A 24,249-nucleotide genomic window follows, 5' to 3' on the forward strand; every position below is an offset into this window, starting at 1 on the left:
CTTCAAAATAAACGTGCCAGGAGCAGGAGTCAAGAGGGCCAGGTAGCCAGGAGCCATGCAATACGTATTCACTAAGTTAGTGCCTGAGAATGTCAACATCCCCACAGTGAATCAGGCATATCTATGATCCCAAAATAGAAACAATAATCAATAAGATGAAAATCAGTTTATAGAGGCCTCCCTTCTTTCCTAATTTCTGGTGATGCCGTTTTGACTACTTATAATCCCTTTTAACAAAATAGATAGATTGCCCTTTGTCTGCCCCCACCTATTGGTCAATTTTCAGTTATCTTTGTATACTCACTGCAAAATGCTAATAACATTGCAGAACACCTTAGCCTAGCCTAAACAGAGAAAGTTTCACCCCTGAAGAAAACTACTATTGGATTATTTAGCATATATCAATACCTCCCTAACTTTCAGATTTTAAGTAACCACCATCCCTAGATTTCAGTGTTACTTCCAAACCAAGGGTGGGTCAGGTCTACATGTCACCAACAGGTGGCAGTAGGAGTTATACTTGGTCATTTTGGTCTTAGCGATTAAGTAGTTTGCTTCACTATCTATATCACGATTCCTGTGTTTTGTGTTGGGTTTGAATGTATGGGCCACTGTGTCATAAAGGAAGGTTCCAGGACCATATTTTTCCAAGTGTTTTCCAGGGATCATGGGAATCCAATTTATCTTGTGTTCTTGGAACTCGGGCCTTGCCTCCGGCGTGCCAAATCAGGAGCAGTGCTTGCAGGTGCTTGACTTGTGTTACTGCTACCTTGAATTGCCGAATTCCATCCTCCATCACCATCAGTTGGCCTCACCTGACAGCTTAGGGTGATGGCTGGACAGGCCAATGGGTCGGAAGCAAGCCTTGGTCCACAGGGAGAGTACAGGTGTTCTCACAAATGTCAAGGGGAAAACAAGATAACACTGTACTCGGGGCTTCTCTTTCCCTTTCCCAAACTGGCCTAGTTAACTTCTCTTCTCCCTGTAAGTCTGATCCCAAAAATCACCTGCTCTTTACAGCCTTCCCCAAGATCTCCAAGCTAAGCTAACTGCTCCCTTTTCGGTGCTCACATAGCACTCCGTACCTCCCTCAAATATAACATTTAATGTATTATGTTTTAATTATCTGTGTTTTTCTCTCCTACTGGGCTTCACACTCTTTATGGATGGGAGCCATGTTGCACAGGGCCAGTCTTGTAACAAGCATGCAGTAGCTCAGGAATGGATGGCTGGGCGAGTTAGAGAAGGTTCACAGGAGTGCTTGGTTGGTCCCCACAATCTGTAAGAGAAGGCAATCTGAAAACACGTAGTCTTCCTTCAGAATTATTTATCTGGTCTTACTTCAATGAACCATTTCTAATTTCTCATCGAATCTGTGGAAACTCCCTCATCAGCCTATGTACGAGCCCTTTCTTTTCTCAAGATAGATGAAATCAATTGATAACTAGAAGTAAATGGCAGGTTCACATCCTTATAAACTCATCCTGTATCAAAATAGCTCAGTCTAACAAACAGGCTTCATTTGCTCATGGGCCATAAAGAAATGTAGGGACAAGAAAACCTGGAGCTAAGGCTGGGGGAATGGAGGGAAGGAGCTGAATAAACCCATTTCACAGTAGCTTAGGTACTACTATTTCAATAAAAAGTTCATTCCTTGTCCAAATGATAAACCCATTTAGTCATCTGTTGAGCCTGTGTTGCTCAGGAGTAAAGGCGATTTCTCCAGAATTTTAAATTTTACTTTGAGCCAGGCACCTAGAAGGTATTTCCAAACTTGACAGTAACCACTATCAATGATAGGTTCTATCTTCTCTTATTCTTCCCACATAGTTGTGGCAATTATTGGGTCCCATTCGTCAGACAGCTCATTGGACTTTTGTGGTCTCAGGGAACTGTCTTCCATGCTATTTACTGAGGCTTTTCAACCTCAAGATGCCCTTACTTACCTTGGCCAGACAGATCCTTTAACTAACATTCTTTGAAGGAATTCTCTTTTGGATCAGCAATTATATTCCATACACCTTTACTGAGGACCTACAAAGTGCCCTGTACCATGCTAGACACTTTCTAACTCTATCTTACAGGTGAGGAAATTAGATGAGGATTGTGTACTGAAACTGGAGGAAAGAAATTAAGAATGAAAAAGGTCAGTCTTTGTCGCCTAGAGGGTTATAAACTTACCGAATCTCTTTCTACAAGAGCTAGGGCTAGCAGGAAGCATACAAGGATTCAAAAAGACAGTCACGACAAACCGATGACTGACAGGGCCACTAGTTGCCTGGTTTTGTGAAAACAAAACAAAACAAAACTTAGGACACAAGGCTGAAAGGTGAGATGTACTTTCTAAGAGCAAGAGCCCACTTATTTAGAAAATGGGACTATCCCAGAAAATTCCAGTATATATGGCCACAGTTCTGCCATGTTTAAGTGTGTGTTTATACTCTAGGGTTTTAATACTGTGATCCTATAAAAGACTCAAATAATAAATTTGTTTTAATGACTTTTCAGAGTTGCATATGATTTTAGTAAAGGCTACCTTTAGCATTGGTTATCATGAGGATGAACCTTGGAGTAGTATGTAACATACGTATGATTCCTCTGGGACCCAGAACCAATATGTCCAGGCCAGAGACATCATAAGTGGTAAGGGATACAAAAAAAAAAAAAAAAAAGTCCTTGGTTCCAGGAAAGCCTATTTGAGTTTAAGAGCTCTTGTCTTTGATGCAAAATATTTAATCATTCGTGTGTTCATTCACCTAACAGTTACTTATTGGATATCCATTACCTGCCAGGCATTGTGAGGGGTGTTGGGCGTATAGTAGTAAACATAAATAAAGACAAGATGATGCTATGAGAGTATGTACAGCAGTTATTTGGCCTGTTTTGTGATATATGAAGGCTGCCCAAACAAATGAAATTTGGGCAGTGTTCTGAAGGGTGAATAGGCGTTAGAAGACAAAATGTGAGGGAAAGATATTCTAGGCACAAGGAACAAAATCTGCGAAGGCACCAGGGCTGGAAGAAGCATGACACATTTCAGTAATAACAGCAAGTCCAGTTTGGGTAAAGGTTCAAAAATCACAGGGACCAACAGAGCCAGATCACTAGACTATGTTAAGAATTTTGTCTCTAACTTAGTAATGAAGGGAAACCACTGAAGAATTTTAAGCAAGATAGAGACATAGTTTTACATTTCAAAATATGCTATATTCTACTAGCTAGAACTTGAAATTCATTTTTCTATAGAAATAACTTAATAAATGGTAGTTCTATGAAGCCAGGATAATGCTCTTAGCACAATGCATCCAGCTAAAAAGCCTATTGAAAAGCTGGCCTTGGTTGCCAGCTACCATTTATAACTTAGTTTCTACAAGAAAATGCATTCCAGATTCCAGACAACCTAATTACAAATGACATTTTGGGGGACAGCCTATAATCTACTTAGACTTGTGAAATACCTCCAACATTTTCCACATCAAAGGTTGTTAAGAAAGGTGAGGAACAGACTTTTGATTTTGAGATGGCAAAGCAGAGATCCTTCTGCCCGCTCCAACTCTCAGAAATCACCCCTCCATTATAAAGAAATATCAGAAGAAAAGGAAATGGAAGTGCTAGGGTAAAACTAGGGAGAGTATGTCACCTTGGACAGTAACCACGAAGAAGGGCCACAGAGCACGGAGACGGGGTGTGGTCAGGTGCTAAGAGAAAGCATCTGTGTAGCTGCAGACCTCAGTGACCTCAGCTTGGGGCAAAACCAATAATCCCTTTGATGTCAATGTCCGGAATAGAGTGCCTAGGAGCAGGACAATCCCTGCATACGATTTGGAGCCTTAGAGAAGCAATGAAGGAATGCGTAAATAAAGAACCAAGAAAGTAGTCTGGTAGTGCATCGGGGTAGCTGAGACTGAACCTTGAGATATTGACCCTTCTAGGTAAAATAATTAATGTACTTTTCCAGCAAGGTAAGCAGCCAACACTTTGGATCGTAAGGCATTTTAGTATGAATTAGGGAGAATTCCTGCTAGCTTAGAACATGGCCATGTCCCACTTCCGGTAAAACCTTCTACAAATAGTTAATGTAAGTAAAACTCAACCCAATAGATTGGCAGTAATATCTATGTAAAAAAAAGGAACTCAAACATATTTTACACAAAGACAATACGATAAAATTGAGGAAAGGACTGGGGAGAAGGCAAGTTCACAACACATACACACACACACAAGTACACTGCCAGAAAGAATATTACTATAGATAAAAATGAAAGTTGGGACTAAATGTGTCACCATTAATTTGAAAAGAAATTAAGCCATTACTTCTTAATACCAAAACTCAATACAGAGGACGATCAAACAGAGGATAAAGCATGATCTTGCTTGTCTTGGGAATGAGGTGGTAGAACAAAATAAAACCATGACAGAAATGAAGGAGCCCTCAAAATATTAAAGAGCATGAATAACAGTAAGGAAAACAAAATAGATATCAACAAAACATTAAAAGCTATTTGAGAGAAAACAATAAATGTGGAAGAGAAAAAAGATCAAATAAATATAAAATTGGCACCAAAGAAAAAAATGGAGAAATATAACAGAAAAAAATTTAAAGATAGAAAACAAGAATATGATCTAGAAATTAAAATCTAAACTTAAATCTAAAAAATGAAAGATCACTATGTTTTAGAAAACCATTATCTAGACTATCAAAACAAAGATGTATTAAGTTAAAACCAATGGATTGAAATTCCAAAGAAAGAGCCATTTATTGGTGTAAGCAAACATTTCGAGTGGACTATTAAAGAAAAAGTTCATTCATAGAAACATTAAATGCTAAATGACAATAAGGTAATATTTTTAAATGTTTCAAAGAAATAATTTGATCCTCAAAGTCTATAACCAGCAAACTTCTATTTACATGTAAATGCAAAAGACAGACATTATCAAACACACAACAATTCCAGGATCGCAGTCTCCATTAATAATTTCTTATTAAATTATTAGAGGTAAACTTCAGTAAACAACAGATAAATGGATTCACTGTTCTCTGCCTGGCCTTTTTGCCTGTAACTTCTTCCAAAAAAACCACACAACTCTTGCAATTTAAACTACAAAAATGGAAATGTGATAATTCCCCAACTGACTTTCACTCCAGCCAATATTGAAAATAAGGTATTTTTAAAAAATCCTCCCAGAACAATTACCTATTTGCTGGAAAATCACAAGTGTGCTTTTAAGCGAATAATCATGCTTGTGTAATTAAAGGAAATATTCAGGGACAAAGTAAAAAGAGAGCCAAGAACAAAGTAATAAGTAAATGTAAAGCACTTCTTGTCCTAGGGGAATTTGCCAGTTTAAAACAACAACAACAACAAGGACAACAATAACAAAGCCCTAGAGCCTGAGTTTTAATAGCCTCAGGAATAGTTCGATGTTAGGCCCCATATTCAAGGAAGCTAACACACTTAAAATGATAATACCCTTCTTGAACAGTCGAATAGAGAAAAAAGAAATTATCTAAAGCATTTAAAAAATAAAAGATGGAATAATGGGTCAAGGAAGCGCCAAATGTTGATGAGGCATAGTATATATATAAAAAAATCCAATATAATTTAAATGTAAAATTACAAAATCAGTGGATATGTTATGAAGGAAATGAGACATACATGAGAAGAGAATTAATGACTTGGAGATAGAAATTAATAAACTACCCAAAATATACACGGGAAGACAAAAAAAGGCAAATATGAAAGATGAGGAAGGAGACATGAAACTAGAATGAGAGAGTCTCACATGTGTATTCTATAACTGGAGTCTGTGGACAGAGGCAATATTCAAAGCGGTATTGCTAAGACTTTGTAGAACTGATGTAAGACGATTCTCAGTTTCAAGAAGCCCAGTTCATCCTAAACTGAATGAATTCTTTAAAAAAGAAAAAAATAAAAGATATTCTATACTTATTACAGAAAATTTCAAGATGGCTGGAAAAATATGCAGATCACCTTACCAACCAAAGCAGCTTTCTCAACAGCAGCAATGAAAGCCATAAAATACACTAAAAAAAAATCTGCAAAGTGGGAAGAGAGGGGGAAAAAAATAATGATTGAATCGGTATAAAGTCAAAGATTCTAGTTCAGGAAAGAGAAAATTAATCACCCTAGAAGAAAGGACTAATATGCAAGAAAGAAAGGTAAGCAAAGAAATTGGTAAATAGAATAGGAAATCTAAATAAAGACTGGCTCTATGAAAAAATATTAATGCTCAATTTGGTGTGTGCAGTTGTAGAAAACGTGATAGAACTAAATTATTGGACGATCATATGTAAGGTGTTGTGGTGCGATCAAATTTAAGACCCATGGAGCCAATTGAGATGAATTATGAGCCTTTATTAGCTGGTCATTGACTGAGTCTCCCCACTAGAGAATCAGCCCTGAGCCTCTAGAAGGAATAGCTTAAAAAGCCCCCAAACCCCCTCTAGCAAGCAAGCAGGTTTACAGAAGCAGAGGCTGGCCATTAACATATCTTAACACAGGATAATCACACCCTTAACATTAGCATATCTTTGCACTCATGGAATATCTCCTAGAACTACACCCTGTTTAACATTAAACAATGGAAGCAGAAGTTGGTCATTTGAAAATTTTCCACCCTTAACAAAGGTAGAAGAGAGTTGATTGATATAAAATGTTCTGAGATCCTTGGTTTATGTGGGAAATGTGATCTTGATAATATTTAGTCTTTAAATAGAATAAGCATAATAAAACTTTAACTAAAAGATATAGATATAGATTAATATTCAATACAGTAGAAATAAAATGGAATTAGAGGATAAAAATCATTTAGAAATTTCAGGACAAAGTAAAGTACAAAATAAGATAAAGAATTAATAACATATTTATCGATAGTAACTAAAAAAAAATGTCTGCTGTACTAAACTCATCAGTTAGAGGAGAAATTGTCAGAATAAGTGGTTTAGAAAAGAAAAGATGAAGTAACATGCTGGAAAATGACAATAGTGATTTAACTTTTGAATTTTCCCAAATCCCCTCACACAAACAGACAAACTCAAATAGCAAGACAAAAAACAATGGATGATATGTACGAAAATACCTAGGTGACGAGCTATCCTCATGATTGCAAATTATGAGTGTAGAGAATCAAACTACTGACAACTGGGATAGCCAAAACTGAGATACGGTCAAATAAAATTTCTGGACTTTAAATGAAGAATAAATCTTGTGCTTCCAAGGAAGTGTTGGGGGGGGGGTGGGGATGCTAAGTCGTTTATCACTTACTAAAGAAAGAAAATCAGATTATTATCAGACTGACAACTATTAACCCGGCATAGTACCAGGAGAAGGAGAAGAAAGCAATGAGGCATCATATAGCTCTCAAAATCAAAAGTAGCTAACAAGTCCCCACTGGAAAGCTTGAAAATTGAGAATAGTAGCTGAAAAAAAAAAAACAAAAAACAAAACTGAGAGCGATCTGGCATACTCCAATAGTGGGTGAAAACAAAGGCTAAACAATGAGCGAACTGTCTGGACCAGATTGGACCCTGTGAACTCTCCAAAGTAACCAGCTCAAACTCCCTCCCAGGAACAAGTACTAGCATTAAGAATTTAAATTGAGCAGCACAAAGACAATACTGACAGGGAAATTGAAGGTCCAGATAAAAGAATGTGGGAACAACAGAATGGGGTCTCTCAGAAAGCAAGCCGGCATACTTTAGAACATTAAACAAGCACAACTCTGTGGAGTTAGATATTAAATTTTAAGCTACATCTTCATCTAAATGTTCAGGAAAAACTAATTTCACATAAAAGAGAGGACAGAAAATGATTGGAATCGGAACACATTCAAAGCAGTATCAAGAAAAAGAATAGCATCCTTCCAGACGATTAGAGCATGCCAGATAATATAGCTACAAGTCAGATGAAAACGATAATCCACTATTTCAAAAAGTACTAGACAGTAATAAAAAAGTGCTATGAGATATGAATGAACAGTAAAAATATGAATTAGAAAAACCCAGAATGAGGCCATAGGACTCTGGAAATAATTAGAAATTTAGGAAAATGTATTTCTGAAGTGAAGACTAAACCAGAAATAACCCAAGAGTAAATCATCATAACACATTGTGCCTGCAGAAAAATAGGTTAAAGAGGAAACTTTTACAAATAAAAGAGATAACTGGGTTAAAGAGAAAATGAAAAAGTTAGAAGACAGGTTAAGATTATGATAGCTGTAAGGGAGCCTCCAAAGAAGAAATCCAAAGCAAGGACACAAATACCAAAATTATGATTCAAAGAAATAACAAAACAACTAAAAATTACGTACAGGAATGGCCAATGCTAGGATTTATTTTAGTAGTTTATTATTATTTTTTTTACTTTAAAATAAAAAGAGAAAACCTTTTGTGCTTCCAGGCAAAATGACTAAGTCATATATAAAGGAAAGAAAATCAGAATATTATCAGACTTTTTGACAGCAATGTTTTGTGCCAGAAGAAAATGGAACAATATATTTACGATACTCAAGTAAAGAAAATGTGAGCCAAGCGCTTTATATTCAGCCAGATTGAGTTTCAAGCATAAAGACAACAGACAAATTGCTATCAACATGCCAGAATAAGGAAATATTGTTCTTCTGGGTTCTTCCTGAAGTGTCTACTCGAAAATAAGCTTAAGTCATCCCACATGATTAGAGAGACATCAACATAAAAGCTCATGGTGAACGTTAAATAAATATTTACTTGTATGGAAAAAGTATAATATTAAATAGCTATAGAATCTATGTACATTCAGTATAATTAAAAGATTCAGAGACATAGAAAGAGGATATATGAGAAAAATTGTACCATTTCGATAATCCAATTAGTGGAGTTAATACTGGTATCATTACTGCGATCCTGAGACTGTTGAGTATCCAACGTGGGAAAAAGCACTTTAGGATTGTACAATATTGTAATTCTGTTTTACTCTTGTCTCTTTGAGAACCAGGATTCTTGGTGAAGAAAGGCGATACAGATGTAAGATAAGAGAGCGAAAGTAAAATCGTTGTAGTCCTGAATTTGAATCAGAAGTGTTATTATGAGTTCGAGAGATATTTTATCTCAACTTCGTATGAAATGGCCAGAATTGGTAAGGCAAGCATGAACACTGTTCAATTGGATTCAGAGGTATCAGAATGAACTGATAGACTAGATAGATGAGAGATAGATAGATGATAGATAGATAGATAGATAGATAGATAGATAGATACATATATACATACATACATACATATAGATGTGTGTACACATTGGTTAGTATACATACATGTATTTCCAAGTTCTGTCTGCTGGGAAGACCTAGAAGCAATGATACCTTGTTAACAGTGAACACAGCTAATACCCAGATCTTCATTTCTAAATATCTTTCTCCCATAAAAGGAGTCGTGCCTCCTTAGAAAGTAGTTGATTTCAGGACTGGAACAGAGAAAATATGACATGAAACCAGAATAGTGACCCAGCGTTTTAATAGACAAATTGCACTGGGAAAACAGTGTAACATGAAGGGGGGAACGTGGACTAGAAGAGTCTTAAGGCGTAACTTTTAATATAAGCAAACAAACAAAAATGGGAGGAAAAAACCCACTAAACTGTGGTGTTTAGGGATGGATATTTGGAAAATAAAGCTATAAATAAAAGCAGGAATTGATTATCATAAAAAGATAATAGTCACTTTTTTTTTTTTTTTTTTTTTGGTAAAAGCAAGAGAGTTTGTTATTGGGACAGGGCTTCTGGGGAGACTACCAGTTTTATTTGCTGACCTGAGTGTTGATGTCAAGGATATTGCTTCATAAACATTTTTTTCTCTCTTTTTTTTTAATTAGTTTTCTTTATTTGTACTACAATTTACAATAAAAATATTTAGTTTGTTCTTTAAGCTATGTACTCTTTACTTTAAGAGACACATCCCAAACATAAGGAAAAGAGGCTGGAAGTAAAGAGATAAGAAAATAGACACGATTTTTAAAAAATAGAATAAGATATTATGGACAAAAACTAGCCAAAAGAAAACCAATGTAGCTATATAATATCAGACAAAACAGACCTTAGCCAAAGAAGCATTATTAAGGAAAAAAAATATAATAATGAAAGGATAAATTTACTAGGCAGATAATAATTCTAAATTTTTATTCAACGAATACAGAAGCTTGAAACATATGAAATAAATCGAGTATATTAGAAAGGAAGTGTTTAAATATACCACCATAGTGAGAGATTTTACACATCTCAGTAATTGATAAATCAAGCCTATAAGCCATTAATGAGCATTTAAAAGATTTGAATAACAAAATAAGATCCAAAAGAAATATAAAGAATCCTTCCTTTGAAAATTATATACATATGCTTTCCAAGCACACATGGAAAAAGTATACCAAATAAGAATGTAACAAATTTTAAAACATGAACGCAAGCACATATATTTAGAGATTAAGAGACGAGAGAGATCAACAACAAAAAATATAACCCTATGTAAATGTAGATACATAAATATTTTATTGAAATTCCAATAACCATTTATAGATTTACAATGAAATTATATTGAAGTATACTTACCTACTGTAAATAAAACTGCTGCAAACATTTGTATACAGGTTTTTTTTTTTATAAACTGTGTTTATGCAGAAACTTGCCTATGAATGTTCGTTATAGCTATATTCATAACAGCCCAAAACTGAAAACAACCCAGATGTCCTTCAATGAGTGAATGGTTAAACAAGGTGTGGTACCTGGGATACCACTCAGCAGTAAAAGAAAATGATACAAACTGTAACCTGAAGAAATCTCCAGAGAATCAGGCTGAGTGAAAAAATCCAATCCCAAAAGGTTATGTATTATATGATTCCATTTATATATAACATTCTTGAAATGGTAAAATTCTTAGAGCGGAGAATGGATTAGTGGCTGCCAGTATTGAGAAGGGGTTGAGGATGGGAGGGAAGTGAATTTTACTATACAAGAGTAGCAGGAGGTATCCTTTCTTGTGGCGAGTATATCCATGTTAATAACCTGGTAAGATACTGTATAGCAGTTTTACAGAACATTAAATTGGGAGTGTGGCTGGATACAGGGTACCTGGGATCTTTCTCTATTATTTCTTACACTTGCATAAAAATCTATATCTCAAAATTTAAAAATTTAATAGAAAATACAGTTAACACTGTAGATTAAAGCATGTGGGGTACCGTGAAAGCAAGATGTGTAGTCTTTCATTCTTATTTTTAAAAAGGCTAAAATTAGTAAGCTTGTTTTTCAAAGGAGTAAGCAAGAAAAAGAAACTATGAAACAAATTCAAAGAAAGTAAAATAATGGGGATAATTAACATAAAAACAGAAATTAATGAAACATGAAGAATCCCATAAAGAAGACAAACAGTCAAAAGGAAGAGAAAGAAACACACAGTGTTAAAGGAAACAATGATTAATCTACAGATATGGCAGAATTTAAAATATAAGAGAACATTACGGATAACCTTATTCATAATATTTCCAAAAGAAATAAAACACTAAGACTAACATGAAAAGAAGTCCTGAGACTGCATTAATTTTGACCATTAAAGAAATCTAGACATAAAAAACACAAAACAAAATGGTACAAATAAATCCAGAACAAAAGTACAAAATTATCTGGGAAAACACCAAAGTTTTCCAATTAAATTTCTTTTCTAATCTAGCTATATGCTGCTTAGAGGAGTCACAATTTGAAACATAAAAGAATGGAAAGCTTAAAGATAAATTTATGGAAAAGTGCATTAGGAAACACTACTTAAAAGAGAGCTTATGTTACCAATAATAAATATAACTATTATATACAGACAAATGTTTTATTTGTCTTAAAGACATAACACATTCTGAGTATGCCACTACTAATATGACTTTAAAAATATAAATTCTAATCTTACATAAAATTTTATAGTGAAGAGAAATAGCAGAAACTTTCCCCCATTGATTTTACATAGCAAAACATTTAGAAACCAAATATATATTAGCAAAAACTTGTTAGAATCAGCCATATACAAAAATAACATGATGACTAAGGTGAGTTCATTTTCATAATGGTAGCTTATTATGGATAAAATATTAAAGTAAATATAAGAATTTACCAAGGTTCCTGTATATATGAAATATTAAAACATTAAGAACAGGTTTTTTATTTTGTTTTATTTTATTATTAGTTTCAAGTATACAGTACATTGGTTAGACATTTATAATTCTGACTGTAATTCTTATATACCACAAGTGAATCATAAATTACTACAACCACTTTGGAAAACCAAAATCATATGGCAGGATCTACTAATGCTAAACATATGCGTAAACCAGCAATTCTACTCCTGGGAAGAAATTACCAGAATTGAGAGCACAAGTACACAAAAAGACATACCCAAAAATGTTCTTGGCAACCATATTCCTCAAACTGGAAACTATTTAAAAATCTATCTACATTAGGATGCATAAATTATAGTCTGTTTACACACTGTAACTCTATACAGAAAAGAGAATGAACAAACTGTAACCTCACTCAATATGGATGTACCTCAGAAAAACATAATACTGAGGAGAAAAAAATATAACTAGACGTATAATACATTCTATATCATTCCATACATATCAAGAAGATACACCATGGATTTATAGTAAAAAAGGCCAGCATAGCAGTCATCATTATATGGGACAGTCACTAGTTAGGGAGCAGTTCTCATGTCATAGTGATGTTTCGATTCTTGATCTCGGTGCTGATTACATGGGTATATGCTCTCTGAAAATTCATAAACTGTACAACTATGACTTGTATGCTTTTCTGTACATTATATTTCATTAAGAAGCTTATGAAAATCAGTTACATTTCTATACCCTAGATGTAAACAGAAAAGGTACTCAAAATTGATAAATACAATAAAATAATAACTTTCTAGGACAGAACAACTTTTGTATATAACCCTTATGAAGAAAATCATAGCATTCTACTGAAAGACATTAAACATGACCTAAATAAAGAGAGAGATATATTATCACATAAAAAGACTCAATATGTTTAAGGTGTCGGCTCTTCCTAAACTAATCTATAGATTCAATGACAAGTAAAATAAAAATCTCAATGCAATTTGACACGTGTCTTCCCTAATATACACAGAAGAAGATGTCCAAAAGAAGAAAATCATGGAGATGCTGCCCTCCCAGTAATGAAGCTGTACTGTAAGTTACAGAAATTAAAAGTGTGATATTGATACAGAGATAAATAAATGGAAAAGGATAGAAAGTCCAGAATTAAGCCCATATACATAGGGAGCTGGTAGCGAAAGAAATCCAATATATAGCAATAGGATAATTGACTATCCACGTGGAAATATTGATTTGGATATGCTCTCACATCATGTATAGGATCAATTTCTGATGAATTAAGGACTCAAATGGAGAAAAGAAACCTTCATATTTTAAGAGAAATGTAGAGAAAATACTTCATGACTCTAGGTTAGAGAAAGATTTCTGAAAGATTATGCAAATATTAATGTTGATAAATTCAGATCTATTAAAATGTTGAATTTTTGCTCCTCATAAGGCACCCCAGATGAATTAAAAAGATGAACCTCTCACTGGGAGGAAATGTTTGCAACATACAAAGACAATAACAAATAAGTGTCTAGAATAGAACGAATCAATAAAATAAATGTTTCATAAAACAAGAATAACCACAAAGAATTGAAAACGTGCTCAATTGTCCAAAAATTATAGAAATAAATATTTATTAAAAGTACTGTGTGATATGATTTCTCATCCTAGGAGTAAACAAAAATTAGACATCAAACAAACAAGATGTGAAGCGATAGCTAATATGCTGCCGACGGTAGGGGTAAACTGGTAAAACCACCTTACATGAGATTTGATATTCTATTATAAAGCTAAGAATGGGTCTCTCTTCCATCCTCACAGTTTTATTCTGAACTGGCTAACCTAGACAAACTCTCATTCATGTATAGCATGGATTACGCACAGATTATTTTTAGCAGATTGGTTTGTAAAAGCTAAAACTTGGAAACAAGCCAAATGGCCCATCAGTAGTAAAATGAATAAAACGGTTGATATTTACATTCAATAGGATATTATACAGCAGAGAAAATGAACAAACGGTAGCTGTAAATATCAAAATGGATGCGTTTCAAGCATATTGTTGAGAGATAAAGGCAAATTACAGTGGAACGCATTCATTATGATTTCATTGACATGAAGGTAAAAAAAAAAATTCATTTTGCATTATGTATTTAAGCAGTTGAAGGATTAGTACAAAATCCAGAGTAGTGTTTGCCTCTAGTTGTAGAAGAAGATACAAATTAGGGGAGGGAAAAAATAGAATCCTTCAGAGCTTCCATTCCTTGAACTCTTGGTGATGAGTGTTCCTCTATTATTATTATTTAAACTTTATGTATACTATATATATCCCAGCACCTGGACATTTAAAGAGTAATAAGGAGAGAATTTTCTCCTATATCTCTCAGGTAAAAGAAGAAATCAATACTAAAATTACAGAATACCTGGAAAATGACAAAATAAAGACAACGTATTTTCAAAACTGATGGAATATGGCTAAAGCGTACTCATGAACTTAATGTATACTCCCCTGTGATTAATATGTGTGAATTAAGGACCCACTTCAAGAAATTAGAGGGTTTTTTTCAATAAAATAAATGAAAGAAAGTAGAAGAACGGACATATCCAGAAATTTATAACATCGTTATGTCAACAAAACAACAAATGATGAGTTTTCTCTGAATATGACATGAGTCTCTCTGTCTTCGCATCACACAGATTTCTCTTCCCCTGAGAATTCATTTTCAACTTCCCCTAGACTTCAAACTGTGCTTGTCTCACGCTGGTCTCTGCTAGAATGATTCTACTGTATCCAGACCTCTAGTATTATTTGCACAATAAGCAAGGTCTTTAGTAATGTTTTTGCTCAAGCATTATTTTAAACTCTGAATTTTTATCAGTGCTCTATCTAAGGAATAGGGTTTTCCTCTCATTCATTCTGCAGAAGGAACGGAGGAGTGTGGCTTCCCACCTGCTCGCAGGACCCCACGGCTCTCCTTCTTGCATTCTGTGGAATTCTTATTCTCTTGCCAGCTGAGTCTGGGTTCTGCCCCTTTGTCTTGATTTCTTGCCTAAGGAGATAATGGGAAAATTCGTTTTATTCCATCCTTTTGGGCTGAAAAAATAGCTTTCTTTTTGGGGATCTGAGCTCCTACGTGCTCAGTATAGCACTCCTTGCGTGGCCAGTGAACAGTCTTCCTCCTCCTGTATGTCTCTATGCTGAGAGCTCCATTTTTTGTTTCTATTTTATTGTTAACACAGTATAGCAGGGGGCCCTAAATCTTGGGCCGTGGAAGGGTACCAGTCCATGGCCTGTTAGGAACCTGGCTGTACAGCAGGAAATGAGTGGTGGGTGAGCAAGCGAAGCTTCATCTGTACTTGCAGCTGCTCCCCAGCGCTGGCATCACTGCCTCGGCTCCGCCTCAGATCATCAGGCATTATTAGATTCTCATAGGAGCACCAGTCCCTGGTGCCAAAAAGGTTGAGGACCACTGCTTGATAGGGTATGAATTCATCCATATGGAAGATAAAACTGCAGATCAATTTTAACCCAACAAAATCCCAGGAACACATCTCAAAAGAAACAATCCAGATTATTCAAGGGGAAGGGAGGCTACCAGCTACTGTTTCTAGGGAAGGAAGGGCCCTGTCCTGCAAACCTATCAGCACTGCTGTGGTCGTACAAGCCAGGTCAGGGGAGTGGGTGTTGGAAGCAGACAGAGTGACCCTAGGCTTACACGAGATGATGGTGCTTTTGCACACAGCACACCGTGTGCCTTGCAGGTCCTTGTCTCTTGGACTTGATAAAATCCAGCTAGAAACAGACAACATCCCTCCTTGTGCCTGCTCCGTGCTCAGCACTGTTCCGTATTTTCACGTTCTCGAATTCTAGGTTTTTAGGGCAACCCTGTTTTATAGGTGGGGCTCAGAATCTGAGGTGACATGTCCAGCCACAAGTAGAGGAGTTATATTTCTTCCTCCACGGCTTATGTTCTGTCTCTGTTCAGGGCTGTCTCTGTAATCCGTGGACTCTGGGGCTGCTGTATCACAGCTGATTAAAACTACGACCCTTCCCCCGGGAAGGAAGAGTAGAAGTCCATGGTGTGGGCAGTACTGGTTCTCCTCACAGAGACTTCTCTAAGCGGATACTCAGTTCATATTTGCTAAATAATTGAGAATTGATAGTTTATATCATGGCAAATACAGCCTCATTTTAAGGAGAAGAAAGCGAAGGTTCACAGTGGTTTGGCTTCTACAATATAACTAGAGGAACCAGACTGTCTGGGTTCCAATTCCGGTTCTACCACTTACTGGCTGTGAAACCATGTGCACGTTGCTTAACCTCTTGTGCTTTAGTTTACTCATCTATAAATTAGGATACTTAAAGTACCTATGTCAGTGAGGTCGTTGAAGATTAAATGAGTTAATATTTTAAATCCGTTGGAATAGTTCCTGGTGCATAGTAAAGGCTATTAAAGTGCTTATTGAGTAAATGACTTTTCAAGCATCTTTGTGTTTCTTTCCAGCAACTTTATAAGGAATCCTCGTTATGCCATTTTACAGATTTGGAAATTTAACACAGGGTGATCATGTGACTAACCTCCCTCACGTGGCTGAGATTCAAACCCAGTTGGTACTGAAGCCTGACTGTCGCCACCCCATCTAATCCCACGTGACGTTTGCATTAAAATCCATTCCCTAGAATATACCTTCTCCGCCACTACTCAGGTGCAACTAAAACGAAACCAAACAAAAATGGTATTTGGAGTGTTCGATCTTAGTCTCGCCTTTTTCTTTCTTTCTTTTTTTTTTTTGACATACCTATAAGCCAAAATTAAAAGGGAAATAGAAAGATAATAATACAACACACACACACACACACATACACAAAGGGTAATTACTGATTTTATTAAAAACATCTATCACAGAACCACATAACCACAGTTATTTCAGGCCTGGGGATATAATGCACACTATTATATATTAAGCCATTTGATGATTAAAGAGAAAAGCATGATTAAATATGTTAATGAAAGTGCCAGGCTTAACTGAGATGTGCATCGCAAGGTGGCCTCGGGCGGGTCACGCTGCCTTTGGGACCCTTTGTGACCTTTCTCTTCACTGGATTTTCTAGATGGTAGTAACTTTGAGTTAAAAAAAAAATAAATCCTCAGGGTAATGAAATTCTGTCTGATCCCCGGGGCCCCTGTAGCTGCTGTCACACAGCCCATTGTCATTCTCTTCTTAGTAGAATTGGAAACCAGACACCTGGCATTCTCCTACCAAGTTTCTCTATTCTCAGGTCTGGAGGGCAGGGAACAAAATGCAGGAAGGAGGGAAATATTATTTGTCAAGGCTCAGCCATTGGCCAGACATTGACTGGGTACATCATGTATTGAAACATTAGTTCTAATTTACTTGATCTTTATCCTTATCACTATCTTGTTTTAACTGAGGAGCACAGGACTCAGAGATGTTAAATAGCTTGGTGGGGTGATAATTAGTGAGGTTCTCGAATATTTTTGGTTCTCCTCCCAGGCAGATGATAGGATTACCCTTCTCAGCTGTCTTGATCCATGTGAGTGTAAGTGACATCTGTCTCTTCTCAGTGCAAGCTTGAAGAGCTAGGTTATGAATCAGCACATGCACTTCCTCTGGACACTTAATCAGTTTGGTTCCACATATAATATGGAAGAGCAGAGCCCATTTCTAACCTGCCCATGGATGAGTGAGAAAGGCAGTTATCATTTTGACTCATTAATTTGGGGCTGGCTTATTTCTCTTGTCCCATTACCTGGTCTGCTCTGATTAATACACACAGTCAAGGTCTCACAACTTGGGTGGATCTGTGTTGCGAGCGAGAAAAGCGGCTACCGAAGTAACACTCTTGAACGCATTTGTGTCTTTCCACACGCCAGGTTCGTTGAGTGGAATCTTCTCAGATAAGCTGATCAGGTTTCCACACAGGTTAACACACAGCACACAGAGAGGGAAAGTACAGAGTCTTACGCAACAGAGCGAAGGGATCAAAGTCCTTAGTGTCTCCCAAGCGAGCTCTGTTGATGGGCGGCATGGAGAGCTGCACCTTGGTCCCAAGCCAGTGGCTGTGACGGGTCAGAATCTTTGTCTCTATCACACTGTCCGTGATGCTCTCGGGTCAGGCTCGAGCATCATCTGTCTAAGGTGTTCAGCTTACATGGACCTTATGAGGTGGGATCCTCATGCGTATCAGCTCCTGCAGATGAGGGCTGATGTTTCTGTGGTTTTGGGGGGTCCAGTCACATGTTAAAGGCATTCCCATTATGTGCCAGTTACCATTCCTGTCATGGCTTCCCCATGGAATGCATTTTGTAAGGTCCAAGAAGTCCTCATTTTACCCTTATACACTGCTGGTAGGACTGCAAATTAGCACAGCCGCTATGGAAAACAGTATGGAGGTTTCTCAAAAAACTAAGAATTGATCCACCATGTGATCCAGCAATGCTTCTACTGGATATTTACCCCCAAAGACGTGAAAACCCATATCCAAAAAGATATTTGCACACCAATGTTCATAGCAGCATTATTCACAGTGGCTAGGATATGGAAGCAATCAAAGTGTCCTATGATAAGTGACTGGCTAAAGAAGCTGTGGTAATATATACAGTAGAATATTACTCAGCCATAAGAAGAGATGAAATATTGCCATTTGCAACAACATGGATAGACCTTGAAGTAATCATGCTAAGCGAAATAAGCTAGACAGAAAAAGTTGAAAATCACATAGTATCACATATGTGGGATATTAACCTAAAAGCAACAAATGAGCAGGACAAACAAACAGAGACTCATGGACATGGACTATAGGCTAGTGGTTACCAGAGGACTGTAGACTAGTGGTTACTAGTGGAGCGAGAGAAGAGGGGGAGGTAGACGGGGTACAGGGGTTCAAATATATGGTCACTGAAGGAAACTGGACTTTGGGTGGTAAACACACAATAGAATATACAGTTGTCAAATGATAATGTACACCTGAAATTTATATAATTGCATTAACCAATGTTACCCCAATAAACTTAATTTAGAATTAAAAAAAAAAAGTCCTCATTTCTTTATGTTTAATGCATCCTGGGATTTGGTGTTTGAGCATGGTTCTGTCTTCTTTCAAAGACCTTGCTTTTTACTGCCTGAACTCTTCTGATGAGACACAGTCAGACCGTAGGATCCAGGAGAACAGTGTCCTAAACCAGCCTCCCCACATGAGGGACCAGGAAGGAGCGCAGACCTAGCTGCTGGCCAGAGCTTTTCCTGGGCCCTTGGGGATCCCAATAAGGGAAAGCACAGGACTCAGAACCTCAAGGTCAGATTAAAATGTATCCGTTCATTCTGTAACTTTGCATTAAAACTACCTAATCTCAGTTTTTCACATGTATATTGGAAATAATACCAGGGACCATTCAAAGTCCCTAATCTCCAGGGAGTCCTGCTACTAAAGTAGTTCCTAATTTTCTCTTGAAGTCAGAAAAATAAATATTCAGGGGTTATACAGATATTGTGCAATACTGTTCACTACCTTGAATAGTAAAATATTTCAGAAATATCTGGAACTGAGTGGCCATAATCTGGGTCTTAGACAAAGACAATAAGAAGGAGAAGTAGGAAGAAAGGACTCTGGAAATAAATTCAACTGGAAGGTGTCAGTGTCTCCATAAGAAATTAGATCAGTAAATCAAGAAAGCAGCAGATCCGAGCTGGGATGTATGACTGAGAGGGTCCGTAGGGCTCTGCTTACAGAATGGTGTGGATGGGCATTCGGGCTACCAAATCTGACCCACAAACCAGTGCACTCAGGTTTTTTCAATTGCAAATCTCATCAGTAAAATGTTTCTGAGCTCACTTTCTCCATACATTCATATATTTGCAGATAAATATATATATATGCATTACTAAAATAATGTCTTGTGTGCATTATATAAACATATGTGTACATAAAACATACACTAAAGGAAAAATGTCAGAATGATGAGTAAATAAAAAGAAATGGATGATCTAATGTGTTTTTCCCAACGATCACTGAGCATGAGTTAGGATGTATGTAACCTCTACTGAGTCAAAGGGTTTTGTACTTTTCTTCCTAGAAGTGACTTTATTGCCACCAGTTATAGAACCCATAGGGAAGGAACACAGGGAAGCTTTTCAGCTTCTTGTTTTGACTCAACTTTCACTGACCTGAATGTTTTTACAATGACAATGAACAAAGTAAAATATTCTTTAATCACATTCCAATGGAAAGCACAGTCAAAGAGCAAATATAACTCATATTTCTTTTCTCTTTCCAATGTCACAGAGGGTTGTGAGCGCTCTGGGTCCCTTGGAGACAAAGTAGAAGGGTGGGCACATCTTGTTGATATGCAGAGAAGTGCTAATTTACATATTTAAAGCGGTAGTTCCTGTTGCTCATATCAAACTCACTGTCTACCCAGGACCCTAAAAAGCTGCAATCTCAACAAATAACTGAGGAGTCCAACAAATAACCTTGAAGCAAGTCACCTAGCCAGCCACTTCAAATAATAAAGTCATGAACTTTACCAAGCATATTTCTGAAACCTAAGAACCCCTTGATTTACAGAATAGTATACCTGGTGACTGAGTTATTAAATAGGGAGAGAAAAAAGGAGGACTGACCCTCAATAGGAAATTGAAAGTGATGACTTCCTCCCTGGGGGGGGGGGAGGCTTGAATTTGAATTCTGTGAGGTGGTGTACTGTGAGTATTCCCTGCCTAGCTTCCAGAATGTAGGACATGTTAAATGAATGCTGTATAAATGCACAATTTTACAGATATGTCTGAATAATTTATCCCTGATGACCTGAAAAGTCTAGTAAAATATTTAGAAATACAAAAAGGCTAGACTTATAATAAAATAAAATTAAAAACTCAGTAAATTTAAAGCAAAAAGAAGAAAAAAGCGTGGAGAATAAAAGACACATAAGATCATAAAATAATTCTTAATTTAATAATATTCTCAAGAAATGTAAATGAACCTTCTAGTTTAAACATGAAATTGTTGCATTTGATTAGAAAACAAAATCTATATTATACAATTTTAAAATAGACACACCTAAAACATAAGGATGCAGAGAGATTGAAGAAAGTCAAATGTGAAAAAAAATATTGGAAAACAATAATAGAAAAAGGCTGGTGAACCCATATTAATACTTTTAATAGATTAAAAGTAAAATATAAGTTTTTTTTGTTTTTTTTTTTTTTGGCTGAAGGAGGATTTGATTGACTTCCCAGTTATAAAAGATTTGTTTATTCTGGGATTTGCAATGACTCTAAATTTGCATGCACATGATAACATGGTCTCAAAATATATAAAGTCAAATTTTTAAAAACTGCAAAGAGAAAATTTCAGATCTGTCAGTGGGGGACTTTTAACAGTCATTCATCCATTCATGAAATGGATGTTGGCCGAACCTCTATTTTATTTCAGGCTTTCTTCTAAATGCTGAGAAAAGAACGATGAATACATCAAAATTTCTGCTATGAAATTAAATGTAAGGGCAATAGAAGGAAAGCACACATTCTCCTGGATGGGAAAGATAATGAAAAAAAATATCTATTTAATGTGTCAGCTGATGATAAGTGCTAAGAAGGAAAAGATGAATGAGAGTAAGAGGATAGAAACTGAAGGAGCCAGGGGAGTTGTTGTTTAGATCGTGATGAAGGTAAGACTCTTTTATAAGGTAACCTGAATAAAGTGAAGAAGAAAGCCAGGTGCATAGATTGGATAAAAACATTCCAAGTTGTAGAATCAGCAAGTGTACTGGCCCTGAGGAAGCACCGTTCTAAGGACAGTAAGGAGGTTGGTGTGAAGAATACAGGAGAAGAATTCCTGGAGATGATATCACACACATCTCTCTGTAAGACAGACCAAGCAGGCAAATAAGAAATAAAATATTTGCCTGACCCAATAAGACTGATCCAGTTTAAAACTATAAAGTGTTGCATCTGAAGATTAGGGGATATTCATTCTTCTCAAGAACACATAAAACAGTTTCAAAAATTGCTGGTCAATAAAACAAGTCTCAAAACCCTTGATTCAGTATTACGCTAACTACATCCTCTCACAATAAAATTAAGTTAGAAATACAAAGCAGAAGTATAACTTTACACAAACCCACATGTTTGGAATACAAAAGTACTCCTACAAAATATAGAGGTCATTGAAGATGTAATAAAGGAAATTATACAAACTACTTAGAATTGAACCCATTCCTTGAGGAAACTTTATAGCTACAAAGTGCTTTTAGTAATAAAGAATATCCAAATATTTAAGGATTTAAACATCTATCTTAAGAAGGTAAAAAAAAAAAAAGAACGATTAAATGTAAGGGTAATAGAAGGAAAGAAATAGTAAATATTAGAGTAGACATTAATTAATAGGAAAGAGAAGCTACAACAGTATATCAACAAAGCCAAAACTCTAAAACATCTTAAAACACACTCAAAAAAAAAAGTTAGGACGAACATACAATATTAGAAATAAAAGAGGCTACTTAAAAATACAGCTGATGTTAAAATAAGAAATACGCTTATACGATTGGCACTAATCAAACATCCTGAATTACCAAGTATTGGTAACTAATTAGCACAACAACTTTTTAACACTTCTCATGAGAACGTAATTTGCTACAACCACTTTGATAAACAATTTGCCATTGCCTATTAAATTGAAAATGTGCATAACATAATACCCAGTAATTTCACTCACAGGTATATAGTATAGACTAGAGATACTCTCGCACATGTACCCCGCAGGAGATATATACATGAACATGCAGAGCAGCATCGCCCACGATGGCTGAAAAATGCAGCATCGACATCAACATCTATGTCAGGAGAACTAATGAGTAAATGTTCTTTGTGCTTTTTGACAATTTCCAGAAAATGGTTTAATTTTCCCTTCTCCTTGTTGATTTTCGGGCATAAAGCTTAAGATACCATGTGCAAGGCCATGCAAAATAAAGAGAAAAGAAGTAGGTGTGGCTTTTCCAATTGCTTGCCCCACCTGCTCTTTTCAGAAGCTGAGTAGATGCCCTGGGGCGGGAAATATGAGTTACAGCAAAAGCAGAAGGCACTGCCCTATAGCTTAGAGAACTGGGTGAGAGGTCTGGGCTCCCAGGAACGGTGCCGGACCTTCCCCAAACTTACTCAATGATGTAGAACAATTTGAGTAGATAAAATACGACATGGAGAATCTTGCATTTTTCTGGATTTTTTTTTTTTTTTTTTTTTTTTTTTTTTTTTTTTGCGATTGAGTTTGAATAGGTCATATCTCTGAATGTCATTGTCCTCATCTGTAAGAGGGAAAGTTAGACCTCAGGATTTTTAAGGTTTTTCCTGCTCTGGCAGGTTGCGTCTAACACTTAGATTTCAGTGGATGAGGTAAGAAATGCACACAAATAATTAGAGTATTAAGATGGCAAAGCCCATTGTCCAATGAGAAGTACACTCTTGGGAGATCAGATGAGGAAGACCCACTTGTTCCTAAGGAAGTTTTCTAGGAAGAAATGATGCTAAATCAAACCTTTATTTTTCTATTTAAAGAAGTGATTTTTGCTCATTAGAGGAAATTCAGAGATCACATAAGATTGGAGACAGAGAAAAACCTTTAGCCATTTGTCGATCTCTATTTACCCATCCCTCCATCCATTTATTCATCCAAATATTTGACTAGTTATTATATGCCAAGTATTATTCTAGACACCAGGGAAATGGCAGAAAAACAAATATGCAAAGTTCTTGCTCTCGTGTAATTCATTTTTCAGGCCAAGCTAGGGGAAATCAGGCAAGTAAACAATGCCATAAATAAATGAATGATGTAATTTCTGCAAGTGACAAGTCACAAGGAAATAAAGATTGATGTGACAGTGACATGGGGGTTGGGAAGGGAGTAGTTTTTTTGACTGAGGTCATGGAAGGCCACTTCGATGGCACATCACTCATGCAGGAACCCACCACTCAGAGTTAACCATCAATATCTCGGGGGGTGGGGGGAGGTGTTCCTTCCTCTGTGTACCTTTCTTTCATAGGTACTTGCTCACCCATCATCCTCCCTCACCCCCGACCCCAGCCCTT

General features: G+C 36.3%; 1 protein-coding gene across 18 annotated transcripts in view; it reads left to right on the forward strand.

Moving 5' to 3' along the window:
* The window catches only part of PTPRT (protein tyrosine phosphatase receptor type T), a 918,720-nt gene that overhangs the window by 547,496 nt on the left and 346,975 nt on the right, over positions 1-24,249 (forward strand). The gene's annotated exons all lie outside the window — the stretch shown is intronic.

Source organism: Rousettus aegyptiacus, unplaced genomic scaffold, assembly GCF_014176215.1.
Source record: "Rousettus aegyptiacus isolate mRouAeg1 unplaced genomic scaffold, mRouAeg1.p scaffold_m13_p_12, whole genome shotgun sequence".
Taxonomy (NCBI): Eukaryota; Metazoa; Chordata; class Mammalia; order Chiroptera; family Pteropodidae; genus Rousettus; species Rousettus aegyptiacus.